This window comes from Bos indicus, chromosome 8, assembly GCF_029378745.1.
Source record: "Bos indicus isolate NIAB-ARS_2022 breed Sahiwal x Tharparkar chromosome 8, NIAB-ARS_B.indTharparkar_mat_pri_1.0, whole genome shotgun sequence".
NCBI lineage: Eukaryota > Metazoa > Chordata > Mammalia > Artiodactyla > Bovidae > Bos > Bos indicus.
This window is the reverse complement of record NC_091767.1, coordinates 21,608,161-21,628,849: the sequence shown is the minus strand read 5'-3', so window position 1 is coordinate 21,628,849 and position 20,689 is coordinate 21,608,161.

Below are 20,689 nucleotides of genomic sequence, written 5' to 3'. Positions count from 1 at the left end.
TCTTATATTTATGCAAAAACCACTCATCTAAAGAGACACAAAACTATTCTTGCTCCTACTCTCATACCAGAAATTTAGTCCTGACTTTGACTCCTTATTGATTTTTCAGAGGTTACTCCAGGCAAAGGAATTACTTATGGCTAGTTTGATCCCATTTCCAAATCCTTGTAGGAGTTAGGGGTATGTCACCTGTGACTTCAGGGATCCCTTTGTCACTTCTGTTGCTGTGCTTAGTTACTCAGTCCTGTCCCACTCTTTGTGGTCGACTGGACTATAGCCTGCCAGGCTTCTCTGTCCATGGGATTTTTCAGGAAGAATACTGGAGTGGGTTGCCATTTCTTTCTCCAAGGGATCTTCCCAACCCAGGGATTGAAGTCAAGTCTCCTGTGTCTCCTGCATTGCAGGGAGATTCTTTACCCACTGAGCCTAAGCTTATCTCCTATGCTCTGAGTTCCACCTTGTCTTCTAGTCTGACTCATAATTGGAGAGGCACCTCCTTTCAAAAACATAATCTGAGAGGCAGGCACCCAGTGATGCTGGTATGAGGTAGGTAGAAGCATTTGTAAACTTCTTTCTGGGAAAGAAACCAAACCCCTCTAGTGGCAGTTTGGAAATCTAGTCAGTGGGCATATTTAGTTGGACATGGATATACTCAGAGAGAGGTAAGTCTTAAAAACCATCCAAATACTTAGTGAACCATTTTCTTATTTTTAAAACCATTTTCTACTATAACATATGCTCAAAGAATTGAATGCTAAATGTGTGTCAGGAATATATATATTACCTAAGATATTTAATTTAATCCTTGCATCAGCCTCGTGAGGTAGGAATTATGAAGATCACTAGTTTATATGATGATAAACCAAGGTCTATGGAGTTTAGATGAAGTGCTGTCAAGGAGCAAGTGAATCAGGAAATGCATTCCATCCTTAGATGATTCTTTCATAAATTCTGCGCTATTAACCACTATGCTATTGGTTCTCAGTCTATATCACACTCAACCTCCACCCATCCTCTTTTATAATAAATATTTGAAAGACTCCCTTTACTATTAGGAAATATACAGATAATATAATCAGCCTACATATAAAACTCAAAAATTCATAAAATTACATGCTGTTCAGCAATGAAAAAAAAAAGAACAAACTATGGACACATGGAACAATGCAGCTGAATCTCAAAAGCACCATGTTGAGTAAATTTGGGCACAAAAGAATACATTATTTCTGATTCCATTTGTAAGATACTTGAAAGCAGTAATATTAATCAATGAAATTAGATGTCAGAACACTGGTTACTTTTGGGAGTGGAAGAGGAAGCGGATTGACAATAGAGACATGAGGTAAGTAGAGTGATTGGAATCTTCTGTAATTTGATGGGAGTATTGAATGGATGGGTTATATAGTTGTTAAACTCGCAGTTGTTGCTCAGTTGCCAAGTTGTGTCTGACTCTTTGCCACCCCATGGACTGTATCATGCCAGGCTCCTCTGTCCTCCACTATCTCCTGGAGTTGGCTCAAATTCATGAGTCATGGACTCATGCTAGGGATTATTTATATTTGAAGATGTAATGACATCATCAGATGCTTGCATCTAATATTAATACATAAACTTGGATTTTAAATTTTGAATTGAATACTGTAAAAAGTGTTTTTTACATCACATTTTGAAGATATTATACATACATATATATGTAGATAGAGATTCAACTAAAATGAAACTTTAAATGCAGACACATAGAACATCATACTGGATTCACTAATATCATGAGTAGTGCTGTTTTTGATGGAATGATGGACTATCCTTGGACAAATTTCCAAAATTTTTCCCCAAACCGTCCTCTATACAGTCATGTTAATTTTGGAAAATTCAGTAAATAAATTATGCAAAAATTATTTTTGTGTTTACATATAAAACAGAGTTAAGTTTAGAATCCAGATGATTAAAAGTTGGGTTTTTATCTATAAGAATGTCCAAATATTAAAAAATATTATAACTGATCCTTTTCCACCAAACATATGTAGGACTGTGCACTAACATTGAAACCCCAAACAAATCTTAATCTCTTCAAGAGGACTGACACTGGCAGAATTGAGAGCTATGCTCCATACAGGACTGCAAATTTTGAGATCCTTCTTAAGTGTTACCTCTTCTTCAGAGCTTATCAACATTCCTTCCGTCTTCAAGATGAATCAGAAAGATGTTTGTAGCTGTCCTCAAGAGAATCCCAAGGACGTTTCTATCTTAGAAATTATCTTATTTTTGATAATTGTTAGTATACTTGTCTGTGTCTTTCTGGAAATAAGGTCCTTAATGTTGGAAATATTTTTATTTCTAACACCCAGATAAGTGTAGGCACATGTTCCTCACTTAGAACATTTGTTAAGAGCATACATGACTGGATTAATGAAATAGCAAGTGTAAACATCAAATATACTGAGTACACATGATCCAAGCAATAGACTGAATTTATATTTCTTTGCTATGGTTATTTATTACATACACACTATTATGTTGTATAGTTGGGATTTACTAGCATTAGAACAAAGGCAAATTGAGGAATTCTTTCAATAAGATCTTTTTAGAAAACATGCCAGTGGCATTGAAAGATTAATAAATAGGTGTATTTTACATAAAGACCTCTTTGTTCTCATTTCCTTTTACTGAAATTAAGATGTGATGAAAAGTGCTGTATCAGTTTTTAACCTCAAACTATCTCACTGTTATATAACAAGAGGGAAAAAAAGAAATTAAGCAAAAGGGCAGATTACTTAACGAAATCTTTATTTATTTGAAAAGACAAAATGTGATTCAGATATTGCTGTTACCAATGGGAAAGAGACCTAAGAAGTCCATTATACACAGAAAGGTAGCTTTGTTACCTTTGCACCTGAAGCTTTATCTGGGTTCTTACCTGTAGTTATCTGCAAAAATCTCAATAGGCTACATTCATTGCTGCTAGGTTTATAGATTTGGGATCTTCCTTGTTGGGAAGTGAGCTCCAAAATTGCAATTAGATAGACGTCCCATTTCCAATCCCTCCCAGCTGTTAACACTGGATGACTTTTCAGATCTCTCAGTTCTGTGGAAATAAAGAGGTACAGTATAAGATTCCACCAAATCTCAGGCTAGCTACCATAGTTTTGCTCTGCAAATATGAGTTAGACTTGTGTTTATTTTTATCATAAACCAAAAAGGGCTAATAGCATTAAGATTTCCAGAAAGACCCAAGCTTGGATATATGTTTGGCTATAAACATAAACAAAATAAAACAGTAGTAAAAAGCTCACAGTTACACTTCTAGAAAGTCCCTTTTGAAGATTTTTTTTTCCTTTATGTATGAAAGCACAGAATTCAGACCTGGTTAGGGGCAGTAAACAATAAAGGCAAGAATTTTACAATGTGTTATATCCTTTTTTGGGGGTGGTAGGAAATTTTTCCTGAATATAATCCTGATGGAGCCTTCTCTGAATCATTTTGAGGACAAGTTGGCCCCTTTGGGTCTTGAATTTGAACTCAAAGCTAGGATATTCTAATTTTGTCATTGTATTTGGGGCATTACGGAGAAAGAACCCCCTTTCTCAGTAGTTTTTTTACTGAGAAAAATGTTTGTAGCTGTACTCAAGAGAATCCCAAGGACATTTCTATCTTAAAAATTATCTTTTTATTTTTGGTAATTGTTAGTATACTTGTCTGTGTCTCTCCAGAAATAAGGTCCTTGATGTTGGAAATGTTTTTATTTCTAACACCCAGATAAATGTAGGCACATGTTCCTCACTTAGAACATTTGTTAAGAGCACACATGACTGGATTAATGAAATAGCAAGTGTAAACATCAAATATACTGAGTACACATGATCCAAGCAATAGACTGAATTTATATTTCTTTGCTATGGTTATTTATTACACACACACTCAGTTCAGTCAGTCAGTTCAGTTGCTCGGTTGTGTCCGACTCTTTGCAACCCCATGAATCACAGCACGCCAGGCCTCCCTGTCCATCACCAACTCCCGGAGTTCACCCAGACTCACGTCCATCGAGTCAGTGATGCCATCCAGCCATCTCATCCTCTGTCGTCCCCTTCTCCTCCTGCCCGCAATCCCTCCCAGCATCAGAGTCTTTTCCAATGAGTCAACTCTTCACATGAGGTGGCCAAAGTACTGGAGTTTCAGCTTTAGCATCATTCCTTCTAAAGAAATCCCAGGGCTGATCTCCTTCAGAATGGACTGGTTGGATCTCCTTGCAGTCCAAGGGACTCTTAAGAGTCTTCTCCAACACCACAGTTCAAAAGCATCAATTCTTCGGTGCTCAGCCTTCTTCACAGTCCAACTCTCACATCCATACATGACCACAGGAAAAACCATAGCCTTGACTAGACGAACCTTTGTTGGCAAAGTATTGTCTCTGCTTTTGAATATGCTAAGTTGGTCATAACTTTCCTTCCAAGGAGTAAGCGTCTTTTAATTTCATGGCTGCAGTCACCATCTGCAGTGATTTTGGAGCCCCAAAAAATAAAGTCTGACACTGTTTCCATTGTTTCCCCATCTATTTCCCATGAAGTGATGGGACTGGATGCCATGATCTTCGTTTTCTGAATGTTGAGCTTTAAGCCAACTTTCTCACTCTCCACTTCACACTTCAAACACACACTGTTATGTTGTATATACTTCAGTATGTTTTGAAAAGGCTTTCTAGGTGGCACAAGTGGTAAAGAACCTGCTTGCCAATGCAAGAGACACAAGAGGTGGGTTTGATCCCTGGGTTGGGAAGATTCCCTGGAGGAGGGCATGGCAACCCACTCCAATATTCTTGCCTACAGAACCCCATGTTCAGCAGAGCCCGGCAGATTACAGTCCATAGGGTCTGGTGACTTATGAGGCTCCCAGGCCTGTATTGAAAAAGTCTCTTCTTTCGAGTTCGAGATAGCTCTTTGTTCAGGCAGTTCATTCCTCTGTGCAGTTGTTTCCACCCATAAAACATTTGCAAATATTTTTACAAGGCAAATTGAACAGTGTCTGTAGAGTATTATTTCTGAATATATATATTCAATCATAAATAATATATATGCTTTATATGTAGGGGAAGTAAGCACACCTCCCAGTGGAAGCTGGATCTTCCGGAATCTCACGGGATCTTGTGGGATTTCACAGAATCCTGTGGGCACTCTCAGGATCTCGCGGGAACTCGGGGTTCCACAGGTCGACTTTGGAGTTATGGAATGAGAAATACCTGGGTGCTGTGGGTGACAAGAGGCTACGCTTTCCACTCTTGTCCCTAAAGAGTTTAGCTTTTGTCACCTCTCAAGCAAATGGCAGCGTCTCGCTGCACCTCGCCTCAGGGGCCCTGCCAAGTGCAGGACGGATCTGGCACAAAGGCTTTGAGTTACTCCTCAGAGTCGCGAAGTGAACTGAGCCTTCGGAGCTGCAAACCTGGTTAGCGCCGCGGACTTTTGGTGAGGAATTGCCGTGGCCCAAGCCGATGTCTGCCGGGTCCTAGGCGACCGCAACTCTAACTATTATCCTTGGGGCCAGCTGTTTTTCCCTTCGGCCGTGAGGGGGCTAGAATTCATCCTAAGAGACCGTGGCTGTTGCTCTCTAAAGAGCAGCCTCAGGGCATTGCTTTCTCTGATTCCGCCCAAGGCCGGCAGCCTGCGATGGGGGAGCTGTTCTCTTCACCCAAGTCCCTGTGAGGAAATGTTCTCCTCTTTTAAATACGCCCGAGAGAGCCGGGGCCAGGTGGGACCCGGTGGGTAGAGTGTTGAGTTTTCCAGGGAAGCTAACAGGGAACAGGTGGAGCCTGCAGTGTGTGCATTGTGGCTTGGCTGTGGTATCCTCCTCAGGTACTTAATTACGAGTAATAAAATTTGTGGGGGTAAGAATGACCTTATAAAATTAGGTAAGACCAAGAGTTGTAAATATAAAATTATAGGATGGAAATAAGAAAAGCGAAGATATTAACAAGTAAGATTATAGGACTTCTCTTAGCCACTCCCAGTGCAGGAGTCCGGGTTTTCCCGCACCTTGGAGTTCACGTGCAGGGGCTGAGAAAAGGATCTTGCCTATTAGCAAGAGAGGTCAAGATCCTGCGTGGTGCAGCCGGACCCAGCGCAGTCAAATAAATAAAAGAAAAGGAGATTATGAAAGCTGTTTCAGAACACTTCCCAGTCACATGACAAACTAAGCTAATACATTTTTAGCGGTCTTTCCACATTACACTACTCGTTGTCAGGCTTAAGGGAAATAACGGGCAATTAACATGAGCTAAAAATAAAAAAACTTGGAATCAGAAAGCCCAGTGTGCAAGTTGGTACTGTGACAAATCAAGATGGTGCTTGTGGTCTACATAAAGTGCAGGGACTAGGGATTTAACACTAAGAAATGTGGTCCTGGCTAACAAGAGTTGGAGAGTTGCAGTTAAAACCCTAATGTAAAGCTGGAACCATAAAGGGCTTCAAACTTTTTGAAAGATCGCTAAAAAGACTCCTCAGTGGAATAGAGAAGAGTTTGGAGTTTAGAATGAAGAGAAAAATCTATAAATAATCGAAATCCCAAGCATTATACACAAATAAAGCTCAAGTTCAAACTACTTGCATTGTAGTTTCAGGTTGAGAAATTAGCATTCTTTCCTGTACTAGTGAAACTCCTGAGATTCATAGCAGAATTAAATACAAAATGGGAATTTTCCCCTCCAAAGTCACAAGACTTATAGAAAACGTAATTTGGACTAAGATGAATAGATAACAACAACAAAATATTATACAAGCCACACATGAAAGCAATTTATCATAAAAGAGTTTCAATAGAAACAAAGAACAGGAAGATTAACCTCAAAGAATGTAAGGAAATGTAATAATTGGAAAAGATTTGGAAATAAAATTCAAGGGAGAAGATATGATGGAAACTATAGTGAGGTAATAGGACTGCTGCTGCTGCTGCTGCTGCTAAGTCGCTTCAGTCGTGTCTGACTCTGTGCGACCCCATAGATGGCAGCCCACCAGGCTCCGCCGTCCCTGGGATTCTCCAGGCAAGAACACTGGAGTGGGTTGCCATTTCCTTCTCCAATGCATGAAAGTGAAAAGTGAAAGTGAAGTTGCTCAGTCGTGTGCGATTCTTCATGACCCCACGGACTGCAGCCTACCAGGCTCCTCCATCCATGGGATTTTCCAGGCAAGAGTACTGGAGTGGGGTGCCATCGCCTTCTCCGATCTATATAAAGAACTCTCAGATTTGATAAAGAATCACATGGAAGTTCTAGAAATAGTTTTTGAAATTTAAGTTAAGATAAACCCTCAAAAGTAATTATATAGCAGATCAGACAAGACTAGGATAAGAAGAGAACTGAAAATAAGTTTGAGGAACTTACCAGAATGCACAGAGTTAAAGAAGGGTAGGTTGAGATACAAAGGACACAATAATAGATTGAGGAGAATTAATAGTGGAAAGGAAATTTTTGAAAAAGTGGCTATGAATTTCCAATGTCAAAGAAAGTCATTAGGTTGAAGAAGTGCACTGTGTCAAGCAGAAATTTGTAGATAGTATGTATATTATATATATCTAATACGTATGAATTATATATGTATATAATCCATCACACAGAATGATAAGCATCTTAAATTGAGTGGAGACAGGTTACCTACAAAAGAACAATTATACTCAGTTTGGAACACTAGTAAGCAGCAAAAGAAGCTGAAAGAAAATTGAATAATATATTCAAAGGTTTAAAATTCTGCGTACAGTGGAACTTATATAGGAATGAAGCAAAAAGAGAGATATTTTCAGATAAAGTCTGAGAGATTTGCCACTAACAGTCTCTTACTGAGATAACTAATAAAACATCTGATTCAGAAAAAATAGACAAAAAGGACCAAGACATCAGATGCATGTGAGCCAATAGAAAGATGCATAGATAAAAATAATAATAGTATTGAGTAATTTTGTGGAGTTTGAAAAGACGTTGAAAGTATCTAAAAATAAATACTAGAAAAAATGTAATACCTTGTTTAGTGGAAAGTTCTGTTTCTTATTTGGGAGGAAGGCAGAAAATACTGATTACAGTTAGATATTATTAAATGAAGTATGCAGATTAAAATTTAAATATTGTGAGGAAAGGACTAAAGCCATTTTTAAATAAGAGTAAAAAAATGATTATGGAAAATGTAATCACAGCAACTGAAGGTGGAAAGGAGACAAAAATAAAGCAAAGAAAAAGTTTGGCAAATTAAGAACAAAAAATGGTAGTACAAACAAATACAACAAAATGGTAATTACAGTAAAAAATAAATGGATTAAATTAACTCATTATAAGACATTTTCACATAGAAATCCTTTCTGAAATATCAGGGTATATACTGGACAAGAGACCTACTTGTATTTAGTCAAATTCATGTTTATAGTGTGAATTTATATTCCTCATTGAGAAACACCATCCCTGTCACTCCAGGCTAAGGGTTTCATCTTTTAAAAAGTCCAGTGAAAATGGAGTGATAATTAATTTTAGTTGATGATTACTCTTTTTAAACTGTGAGTTTGGTTTTTGTAAACCAAAATTTATCTTTTTTTTTAATAGGGCCACAAGTAATTGATCTCTTTATTTGTTAAAGAAGATATAATTCAAGTACATAGATACAACCTATATTTGCAGTAAAGATTTGGGGGCACAGATGAGGTAAGTAGTGTTTGTTACATTAGGCTGATAATATTCAGTAGAATGAATTTACATGTGCTGTTCCTATCATACACATTTATTTTTCTTTTCTGAGATACTTGAGTTTAGAATTTTCAATAATATTACAAATATTTTTTACTTGGGAAATTCCAAGAAGTTTGGGCTCATTTTCCTATTAAATATTTTTTCCCTCATTGAGTACCTAGGTCTGAGCTGTGTTCTCTTATTAACAAAATTTGTCATGAGCTTACTTCTTTTTTTCCCCCAAATATTACAAACTTACACCAAGCTCATATCATGCTGAATTGTTTAAAATGTTATGCAAATACAACTTTCTTCTTTTTCATTTGAAAAATTTTCTTTTCTCTCTCTGGTATGTGATGTGCTATCCTTAGATGTAGATCCTAAAAAGCCCTGGAGAACTAGGGCTTTATCCATAGTCCTTTTCAGCTTTCTACTACAAATATTCTCTCTTACTATGAACTGAGATTATATGAACTTCAAAAGGGATTTTGCTGGAACTTTTTTAACTTTGAGAAACACAGTCTTATTTAGAATATTGTGCAAAATTTGCTCCTGTAATTCAAAGATTGCAGTTTGATTAACAAAATATATATTACAATATTACATAATTTTCTCTTGCTACCACGAATATTTTTTGTGATTATGTAAGTATGACTTCATATTTTCTTAATGAGATCGAGGAAGAAACTAGTGATTAGTGAACATTGGTTATTTTACCAGACTGTAGCAGGCATATTACATAACCAGTTTAACAGTTTCAATTCCATGAGTTAGTTTGAATTTTCCCCATATTCTAGAAGAGAAAAACAAGTATTTGCTGAAGTCACAATGTTTTTGTCTTCCACATTCTAGTCTAAAAGGTATGACATTGATTTCATTTATTGAGTATTCTGAATAAAATTATCTTTTTTCTTGCCATAAGTGTCTTTACAGGTGCTTTACTTTAAACGCAGAGTTTATTTTTGTAAGGCATTGGTAGTTTAGAATACTTTCATAATTCTGTATTCTGTGCTACTTTCTATAAACATTTAGTTTAACACACGACAGTTTCTATTTGAGACAGTTTGCCCTGTAATGTTTTCTTGTAAAACCTTAGATATAGTTATTTAAAGTAGTATTTTCAATAGTTACTATAGTGTATGATTTTAGAGAACGTAAATGTAGACTCCTAAATATAGACTCCATTTGTTGGTGTGGGTGTGTGTATAAAATTCAGGCAAAATTCTCATACAAAAGATTACAAGAATTCAAAGTACAATTTGATAAGTTCTGGCGTATGAACAGAGAAGGCAATGACAACCCACTCCAGTGTTCTTGCCTGTAGAATCCCAGGGACGGGGGAGCCTGGTGGGCTGCCGTCTATGGGGTCGCACAGAGTCGGACACGACTGAAACGACTTAGCAGCAGACGTGTGAACAAACCTGTGAAACCATAATCATAATCAAGATAGGAAACATATACATCCTCCAAGCCTCAGTTTTCGCCTATATCTTTGTAATATCTTTTTTAATCCCCTCTCTTCTTTCATCTCCAGGAAGCAATTGACCTGCTTTCTGTCATCACAGATTAGTTTGCATTTTCTAGAGTTTGTTGAAATGGATTTTATAGTATGTACTTACTTTGGGTGTGAGGGGGTGGATAGTTTCTAGATCTTTCACAAAGCATAATATTTTGAGATTAATTCATACTGTATATATGTCAATAGTGTATTCCTTTTTACTGCTGAGTAATATTCCATTATATAAATATACTACGGTTTGTTTACTTACTCACCTGTTGTTAATTGGTTTTTGGTTTATTTTCAGTTTGGGGTTATTACTAATGGAATTTCTGTAGCTGTTCATGTACAAGCCTTTATGTGGATATATGTTTTCTCTTGATCAAATACCTAGGAGGGGAATGGCTGGATCATGTTATGAGTATCTTAAACTTTTTAAGAAACAAAATGGTTTGCAAAGTAGTTGTGTCATTTTAGATTCTCACCAGAGTATATAAAAATTCATCTTTCCACATCATTGCTAAATTGGTATCATGAGTCTTCTTAATTTTACCCATTCTTTTAGACATCTAGTGATATCTAATTGAGGTTTTAATTAGGATTCCCCTCATAGCATGTTGAGCATCTATTCATGTATTTATTACCATTTACACATCTTATTTGGGACTTCCCTGGTGGCTTAGATGGTAAAGAATCTGCCTGCAATGTAGGAGACTCAGGTTCGATCCCTGGTCAGGAAGATCCCCTGGAGAAGGGAATGGCAAAGCACTCCAGTATTCTTGACTGGAGAATTCCATGGACAGAGGAGCTGGTGTGTTACAATCCATGGGGTCACAAAGAGCTGGACACAACTGAGTAATAACTTTTCACAAATCTTATTTAATGAATTGTCTGTTCAAATTTTTGCCCATTTTTATTTGATTATTTGACTTAAGGTTTTTGATATTCTTTGTTTGTTCTGGATACAAGTCCTTTGATATATGTTTTGTGTATTTTCTCCAGGTCAGTGGTTGAGTCTTTTCAGTCTTTCAAAGAAGTCTTATGAAGTGTAGGCCTTTTGAATTTTGATAAAGTAGAATTTGTCTTGAAATCATGTAGCTAGTACCATAATTTTGTTCTTTTTATTTAAAGTTATCTTGGCTCCTCTAGTTCTTTTGCATTTTCATATGAACTTTTGAGTTAATTTGGTGATTTCAAAAGAAGGCAAACTTGGATTGTGTTGAGTATACAGATCACTTTGGGGAGAATTGACGTTTTAATAATGTTGGTGTTGTAAGTGATGAATCTGGCTTATGAACCTTTATTTTTCAGACACTATTTTTTAATTTCTCACAACAAAAGTTTCATAGTTTTCAAGTGTATACATTGTTCATGTTTTTGTCAGATTTCCCCTTAGTTAATATTTTTGATTCTTTTAAAATTATTTTATTAAATTTCAATTTCTGGTTATTTATTAAAAGTTTATAAAATACAACTGATTTTTGCATATCAATTCTCTATTCTACAACCTTGTTATACTTCCTTGTTAATTCTAGTAGCCTTTTTATAGATTCCATTGGATTTTCTCTACAGTTGATCTTGCTGTCTGTGAATAAAAACAGTTTGGCTTCATCCTTTCGGATCTGAAGCCCCTTTCGTCCCCTCCCCAAACTCATTTTTTGCTTGATAATAACAGCTAAAATTCTTAGTACATTGCTGATTAATAGTGTCTTGTTCTTTATCTCAGGTAGAAAATATTCAATGTTTCACCATTATGTTTTTACCTAAAGGTGTTCTTTATCATTTTGAGAAATTTTCTTCTACTCCTTATTTCTTGAATAGTTTTGATTAGCAATAAATGTTAACTTTTGCCAAATATTTTTTTCTGCCTCTGTTAGGACAATCATTTTTTTTTTTAGTTTCTTAATATATGATTTTGAAATGTTAAACCACCACTGAATTTATAAGATAAATCCCTTAAGGTATTATTATCCTCTTTATGTATTTTTGGTTCTAATTTGTGAAACTTTTACTTAGAATTTTTGCATCTATATTCACGAGGGCTATTAGTCTATAGTTTCTTTTTTTATTGTGATGTTTTTGTCTAGTTTGGGTATTAGGACAGTGCTGGTTTCATAGGATGCATATAAAAAATTCTTCAGTTTTCTGGAAGTGCTTTATAGGATTATCTTTTTCTTAAATATTTGGTAGAATTAACTGTTTTTCCATCTGTTCCTGTTCAGGTGTTCTCTTAGTATCATTTTAATATCTGTGGAATTTGGAGTGATGTCACATCTTCCTGTTATTGTTAACTTGAATCTTCTCTTTTGCTTATGGGTTTATTGGTTGTCTCAAAAATAAGCTTTTAATTTCAGTAATTTTCTGTATTGTTTTTACTTTCTATTTGATTGATTGCCTCTTTGATCTTTATTATTTCCTTTCTCCTGCTTATTTAAATTTAATCTTCTCTTCCTCTTGTAGATTCTTAAGAGAGTATCTGAAGTCATTTATTTCTTATTTTCTAGTATTGGCATTTAGTACTATAAATTTTCCTCCTAAGTTCTATGTTGAGGACATGACAAATTATGATATGTGATGTTTATATTTGGGTTAAAATTGCACTGTTTAAGTGTTCTTTGATCAATGAGTTACTTAGAAGTGTGTTAATTTTTCCCAAATATTTGGAGATTTTCCAGGTATGTTTCTATTATTGATTTGTAATTTAATTAGGCAGAGATCATAGGTTGTATGACATGAATACTTTTAAATTTTAAGACTTATTTTATGGTGCAGAATATGGTCTAATTGATAAATCCCTATGTTTTCCACTTGCAATGATTGTGAATTCCGCTATTACTAGATAGTGTTCATGTTGGTGGATAGCATCATTTAAGTCCACTATATTATCGCTGATTTTCTGTATGCTCCTAGTGATTTTGAAGAAGGGGCACAAACATCTCTAATTCTGTTTCTGGACTTGTTTCTCCTTGCTATTTTATTAGTTTTGGTTTATATGCACATGCATGCTAAGTTGCTTCAGTCGTTTTGCAATTTTACAGCTCCACGGACTCTAGCCCGCCAGGCTTCTCTGTCCATGGGATTTCCCAGGCAAGAATACTGGAGTGGGTTGCCATTTCCTTCTCCAGGGGATCTTTCCAATCCAGGGATTGAACCCATATCTCCTGCATTGGCAGGTGGATTCTTTACCACTGAACCATCAGGGAAGCAAACCCACAAATCCCTGTGGAATGTAATAAATAAATATTATATAAGTAAGCAACTGTGTTTGTGACTAGCCTGAATTGTTAGGAAATGTTTCCCTTTACCATGTTGAATTTTCCACTTTGCAAATGTTGCCCAAGGTGGTACAGAACATATGATCTATTATTTTTTTATCTCTCTGAAGAAACTCAGTAGGTCCCAAGCAAGTCTTTATCATCTACTCTCAAATATAATTTGCTTAATTAAACAATTATTTACTGAGCCTTTATGATGTTCCAGACAGTAGGAATGAAACGGCAGGGTTCAAAAGATGAAAGATTTGGCCCCTATCCTCAAGAAGCTCACAGTTATTAATATGCATGAAAGGAAATTGTTGAGACACTTTGATGTACTTTGTATGGTATCATTATGTAAGTGACAGTTTCTTTTCTTTTTTTTTTTTTTGCCTCTATCCCTTTGCCTTCTCTTGTTTTTATAGATAAGGGAATAGAGACATTTCTTACATTTCCAACTTTGATTCCGTTCCTTAACTTTTCTAAATTTTGTTTATATTGTCAACAAAAATAACCATTAACTATTTCTGGAACAGACAGTATTCATTAAAAGAGAGTCTTATTCCATGTCCTCACATTACTACTGAGGGAAAGTAATTTCTGATCCAATTTCCACAGGTGGAAGAACTGGAACGAATACTTTCAAATGATCTATCCACTCATTTAATCTTTTTCCCCCTTAGAAATATGAGTACTTGCTCTGATTAAATTGGCAAGAACTTGATATCTTTTGGGTGATGTATCCTAGTGGACAGTAGAATTAGTCCATTCAAAGCTAGTATGGGGTAGGAGCAGGTTCATCCCTTGTCTCTGGCTTTGTTATATCTAGTTGTCATCAGATGAAGAGGCACTTGTGCTTCAATCAAGTACATTGTAAATCTTCTAGATATAGGTCCTCTGTACTGGAAGTAACTATATATTCCTGAATCTCTTCCAGAAACTGAAAAAGTATGTCAGATCATACTTGTTTTGTAGCCTGTTCTCTTCCACTTAAGAAGTGAGAGTGCATTCACCAAAGAAGGTGCATTCACCAACTTATTAATAGCTCTAGTAAGGGGCTTTGTGTTCTGGGAATAATTTCCCCACCATTAATAAAATAAATAATTTTTATTTGATTTTTCATTACTTTTATCTTTATTAGTATACTTTCATTGAGCATCTACTGCGTGCTAAATGATGAGAATACAGTGGTGAATGAGACAGGTTTTCTAAAAAGAATTAAAAAAGGAAAAAAGTGAAGAAACTGTAAAATATTGAAAATGAAAGGGGGTATGTGATAGAGAGTGGCTGGGGAGCTCTTTAAATTGCATAGTTAGAGAAGTCCTCTTTGAGAAGTGACATTAGTGCTTAAGATGCAGGTTAATGTGAGGAAACAACTAAATATGGGAATACACATAAGGGAAGATCTAGAGGAAAAGTGTCACTGGTGAAGGAAACAGACACTATCAAAACCCATGAATTTAATACAGTAGAAGGATAGAAGAAAACTGAGGATGACTAGGGAGCATTTAGCTGAGGCAAAATAATTGGCAGTGTTACCACTGATGCTTTTTGTCTTTCATCCTTACTCATTTCCTGTCAATACTTCCAACTACTCTTTCTTTTGAGCCTCACTTTCTTCGTATAGTATTCTAGAATGTCTTAAACAACTTTTTTTTTTCCTTTTTGGTAGAATGTGACAACTTCACATGAAATCAGAGTGAGTAATATTTTTCTTTCCTAAAAGATTCTAACTAGAGAGAAGGCAATGGCACCCCACTCCAGTACTCTTGCCTGGAAAATCCCATGGATGGAGGAGCCTGCTAGGCTGCAGTCCATGGGGTCGCTAAAAGTCAGACACGACTGAGCTACTTCTCTTTCACTTTTCACTTTCATACACTGGAGAAGGAAGTGGCAACTCACTGCAGTGTTCTTGCCTAGAGAGTCCCAGGGACGGGGGAGCCTGGTGGGCTGCCATCTGTGGGGTCGCACAGAGTCGGACACGACTGAAGCGACTTAGCAGCAGCAGCAGCAGAGTACAATGGTGTGTATTTTTTCAGTCTTTTTTGGCAGTCTACATATATTGATCTATATTCCTGAATCCAAAATTACCTCTGATATTTGAAAACAAAATATTCTGTTTTAAACTTTTTCACAAGGGAGCTTTAACATAAGCATTAAAAAAACTATAGGCTATTTTATGAAACTTACGCTCTTCTTTGTATTTTCTGTTTATATACTGAATGTTTTGTTGTTTTTCTTCTTTATGTCTGTAGGTTTTTCCAGATTTTATTTGAGTTCTGACAATAGTTATTCCTCTCAGCAGTTCTATTATACATTTATCATAAGCAATCCTTAACATATTCATAGCATTTATAGAATAAATGGTTCTTTCTCTGATAATTTCTCAGGAGAATAGTAATTCTTGGGTTTGGAAGTGGGAGTCCTCAGCTAAATGCATATTTGACATAGTCAGGAACCTAAATAGGCAGTTGTTCCACTACTGAAAATTGTCTGAGTGGAATGCCTGAGCACTGGCGGTAGTCTAAAAAGAAAATAAGAGACATCTGTCGGGGTCCTTCAAGCAGTTCAGCTTTCTAATCAGACCATCTGAATTCCTTAGTGAAAGATAAGAAAAAATCCTGCTACCCATTAGGACAGTCACTCAATGGTGATAAAGCAGATGTTTAAACAAGGTACACATACTATGTCTGTCAGTCTGTCATTTAGTGAAGCGGTGGAGCGCACTGGAGAGGGGGTTAAGGAACAGATGAGGGAGAGGAAGCAAAGAATCCTGCTAGACCTGAGTCTGTGAGCCATAGAAGCAATGGCTTAAAATAACAATGTGGCAACCTAAGACACTGTTGTAGGTCTGAAAGAGAAGCTGCAATTTGCTAATTTTGAAAGACTAGGTTAGTGCAAGTGAACCATGATTGATAGAGACAACATAATTTGCACCCCCTGTCTCTCACATGCATAATTTCTGTGAGCGCTAGGAGCATTTGGCCAGGATATATAAGTTTTTGTGGTGCATATCAAGAGAATAATTTTCCTAAGGAGCTATTTTTATTTGTTTGTTTGGCTGTGATGTAATGGAAAGTATGTGTTTTATGTTTGGTACTGGGTAAATCATTTGGTCTCTCTGAAGCCTGATTGCTTCATCTGTAAACTGATTACAGTAATGCTTTGAAGAGTTGTTATAAGAACTAGAAATTATGTATGTAAAATGCATGATAGATATAGCTGTCATCAGTTTTGATGGGGGTTTCTCCTGGTTAGTTGCTGAGGTTGTTGTTGATGACTTATCTTGTGATTACTGTGGGACTCCAGAGGGAGCATTCTTCATGAAAATTTAATAGGAATATCGGAAAGCCCTAAAATGGATTCAACTCAATGTCTTTGGACTAAGAGATTGTAACTACAGTGCCACTGGAGTGTCTACTAAGGAATATTTGAATTTAGGGATATCTAAGCAACTTGGGGGACAGCCTTCATAGTTCTTTTTATCAGAGGGATGCTCTGTGAGGACTTAACATACAGACTCATATGTGGTACACACGAATGTTTTATAAATTGAGTGTACATGAGGAGGGAGCTACACCTGGCTTTGAGCAGGTATTTGCTCCATGCAAACTACTTGCTTCTTTATGGGAGAATATAAATCTTAAATAAAGTAACAGGGAAACTTTTAGATATATTGTTAATATTCAAAATCAGGGCTTCAAAATCTGCTTATAGGGTAACCCTAGAGAATCCATGGATGGAGATGGACTTGAAAGGGTCCTTGGAACCCATGAACACTATATGTGAAATTTTTTATGTGCATTTTCCTTGGCTGAATTTTCATAGTTTCTATTTTCAGGAAGATCTCTGATCATAAGAAAGTAAAGAATTTCTGTTTATTGTATCAAATAAGATAAGATAAAGAAAACTGATCTTAAAAGCTTTTGAATATCTGCTATTTAGGGGGACAGGTGGTCTCTTTTAGTTGGATCTATTCATTCTTTGAATTACCACCACCAGAAAATGAATAGCTGTAAAATGGTTATAAAATATCAATTTGAAATATTTCCCACTGTTTCCATTTAACATTTTTTTTTCAGGCTCTCTTCCTGTTTGGTTCCTCTTTTGCTTCTAAAATTTCTATATTGAATTATAATCAGTTTTTAAGTACTGAGATAAACTGATAAAGATGAGTCATATCAGAGAAAATAGAATAAAAAGATAGATAGCTGGCTGAAAAGGACTCTAGAGAGTATAATGGGAATTTATAAAGAGATTTGTAAAATTAGGCATAAGATAGTTTGAGAACTGATGAAATAAAGGCTGATTCACAGAAGTTCCTGCAAGGCAAATTGTGTGCCAGTTCATTACTTTGAGGAATCAAAAGCAATAATTCCTACATTATGATTTTGGAGAAAATACCTCTTTAAGAATTCAGTTGCTGAGTGTTGAAATTTGAAAAAGAATTTACATTGAGATAGTAATAGAGAACATATATTGTGTTTAAACATGTTATACATATATATTATCTGATTTAATTTTTACAAACACTGAATGATAAAAATACACTTGCATTTTAATGATGAGGAAATTGACAGTTAGGTAGATTAGGCAACTTGACAGAAGTCTGACCACAAATCATAAAGCCAGGAATCAAAGTCAATTGACTATGCTACTGACAAGGAAGAGACTGTAAAATCTCAAATACATAAGTTGCTAAAGGATACAGAATAGCTTTGTTGATGATTAATATGATTAATGCCATTATTAAAAATTATACTAGTTAATGAATAAAGTATTACTGTTGCACTAATAATAGTGACTAAGAAGTAAGACATCCAAAACAGGAATCATTCATGATTCAGTGCTTTTCTGCCTGTGTTTACAGTCATTCTCACCTCCCACAGTGGATACTATATTATTTTTAATTTCCTTCATGGATTTCAACATAGTATTCTTTCATTTTAAGCAGCTCTAACATTATTTTATAAGATGCCTTTGAAGACTTGTACTGGTAAGCTTCAGTAAATTTGGCACATCATTGTAACCTTTCATTTTGTACTTGGAGATATGTACTCTGAAGTCTGTGGGAGAGACTGGCATCAAAAAGCCAGCATCATATACATAATGAAATAAAAAAGTAGTGAAGTATCATATTGCTTCATTAGAGAAAAAGGAGAAACTATTATATTTCATGATTGGTATGCTACAAGGGAAATGGGCATTTTTCTGATGTATTTTTTGTGAAACCTAACTGCTGATTTAGAAGAATGTTTTGAAGTCGAGTTAAACATGAGGAAAATGATACGTCTACATCACTTCATGGCAAATAGATGGGGAAAAAGTGGAAACAGTGTCAGACTTTATTTTCCTGGGCTCCAGAATCACTGCAGATGGTGACTGCAGCCACGGAATTAAAAGACACTTGCTCCTTGGAAGAAACGTTATGACAAACCTAGACAGTGCATTAAAAAGCAGAGAGATCACTTTGCTGGCGAAGGTCCATATAGTCAAAGTTATGGTTTTTCCAGTAGTCATGTATGTATATGAGAGCTGAACCATAAAGAAGGCTGAGCACCAAAAACTGATGCTTTCGAATTGTGGTGTAGAAGAGACTCTTAAGAGTCCTTTGGACTGCAAGAAGATCAAACCAGTCACTCTTAAAGGAAATCAACCCTGAATATTCATTGGAAGGACTGGTTCTGAAGCTGAAGCTCCAATACTTTGGCCACCTGATGTGAAAAGTTGAGTTATTGGAAAAGACCCTGATGCTGGGAAAGACTGAGGACAAGAGAAGGGGGCAACAGAAGAAGGGGGCAACAGGGATGCCATCCCTGACTCAATGGACATGAGTTTGAGCAAACTCAAGGAGATAGTGAAGGACAGGGAATGCTTTCCTGGCATGCTGCAGTTCATGGAGTTGCAAAGAATTGAACACAACCCCACCCACAGGGAACAAGCTCCACAATAAAGAAGAACCACAGACTTCCAACCTACAAAAGGCCACCCCAAACACAGCAATCTAAACAAGATGAAAAGACAGAAAATATTCAGAAGGTAAAGGAACATGACAAATGCCCACCAAACCAAACAAAAGAGCAGGAGATGGAGAGTCTATCTGACAAAGAATCCAGAATAGTGATAGTAAAGATGATCCAAAATCATGAAAACAAAATGGAGTTACAGATAAATAGACTAGAGACAAGGATTGAGAAGATGTAAGAAATGTTTAATAAGGACCTAGAAGAAATAAAAAAAGTCAATCAATAATGAATAATGCAATATTTGAGATCAAAAGCACTCTGGAGGGAACCAGTAGTAGAATAACTGAAGCAGAAGATAGAATAAGTGAGGTGGAAGACAGAATGGTGAAAATGAATGAAGCAGAGAGGAAAAAAGAAAAAAAGAATTAAATGAGGACAACCTCAGAGGCCTCTGGGACAATGTTAAACACCTCAACATTTGAATCATAGGAGTCCCAGAAGAAGAAGACAAAAAGAAAAGGCATGAGAAAATACTTGAGGAGGCAATAGTTAAAAACTTCCCTAAGATGGGGAAGGAAATAGTCACCCAAGTCCAAAAAACCCAGAGAGTCCCAAACAGGATAAACCCAAGGCAAAACACCCCAAGACACATATTAATCAAATTAACGAAGATCAAACACAAAGAGCAAATATTAAAAGCAGCAAGGGAAAAAAAAATAACACACAAGGGGATTCCCATAAGGATAACAGCTGATCTTTCCAAAGAAACTATTCAGGCCAGAAGAGAATGGCAAGACATACTTAAAGTGATGAAAGAGAAAAACCTGGAACCCAGATTACTGTACCCAGCAAGGATCTCATTCAAATATGAAGGAGAAATCAAAAGCTTTACAGACAAGCAAAAGCTGAGAGAATTCAGCACCACCAAACCAGCTCTTCAACAAATGCTAAAGGATCTTCTCTAGACAGGAAACACAGAAAAGGATTATAAACTTGAACCTCAAACAACAAAGTAAATGGCAACGGGATCATATTTATCAATAATTACCTTAAAGGTAAATGGGTTGAATGCCCCAACCAAAGGACAAAGACTGGCTGAATGGATACAAAAACAAGACCCCTATATATGCTGTCTATAAGAGACCCACCTCAAAGCAAGGGACACATACAGACTGAAAGTGAGGGCTGGAAAAAGATATTTCATGCAAATTGAGAGCAAAAGAAAGTAGAAGTAGCAATACTCATATCAGATAAAATAGACTTTGAAATAAAGGCTGTGAGA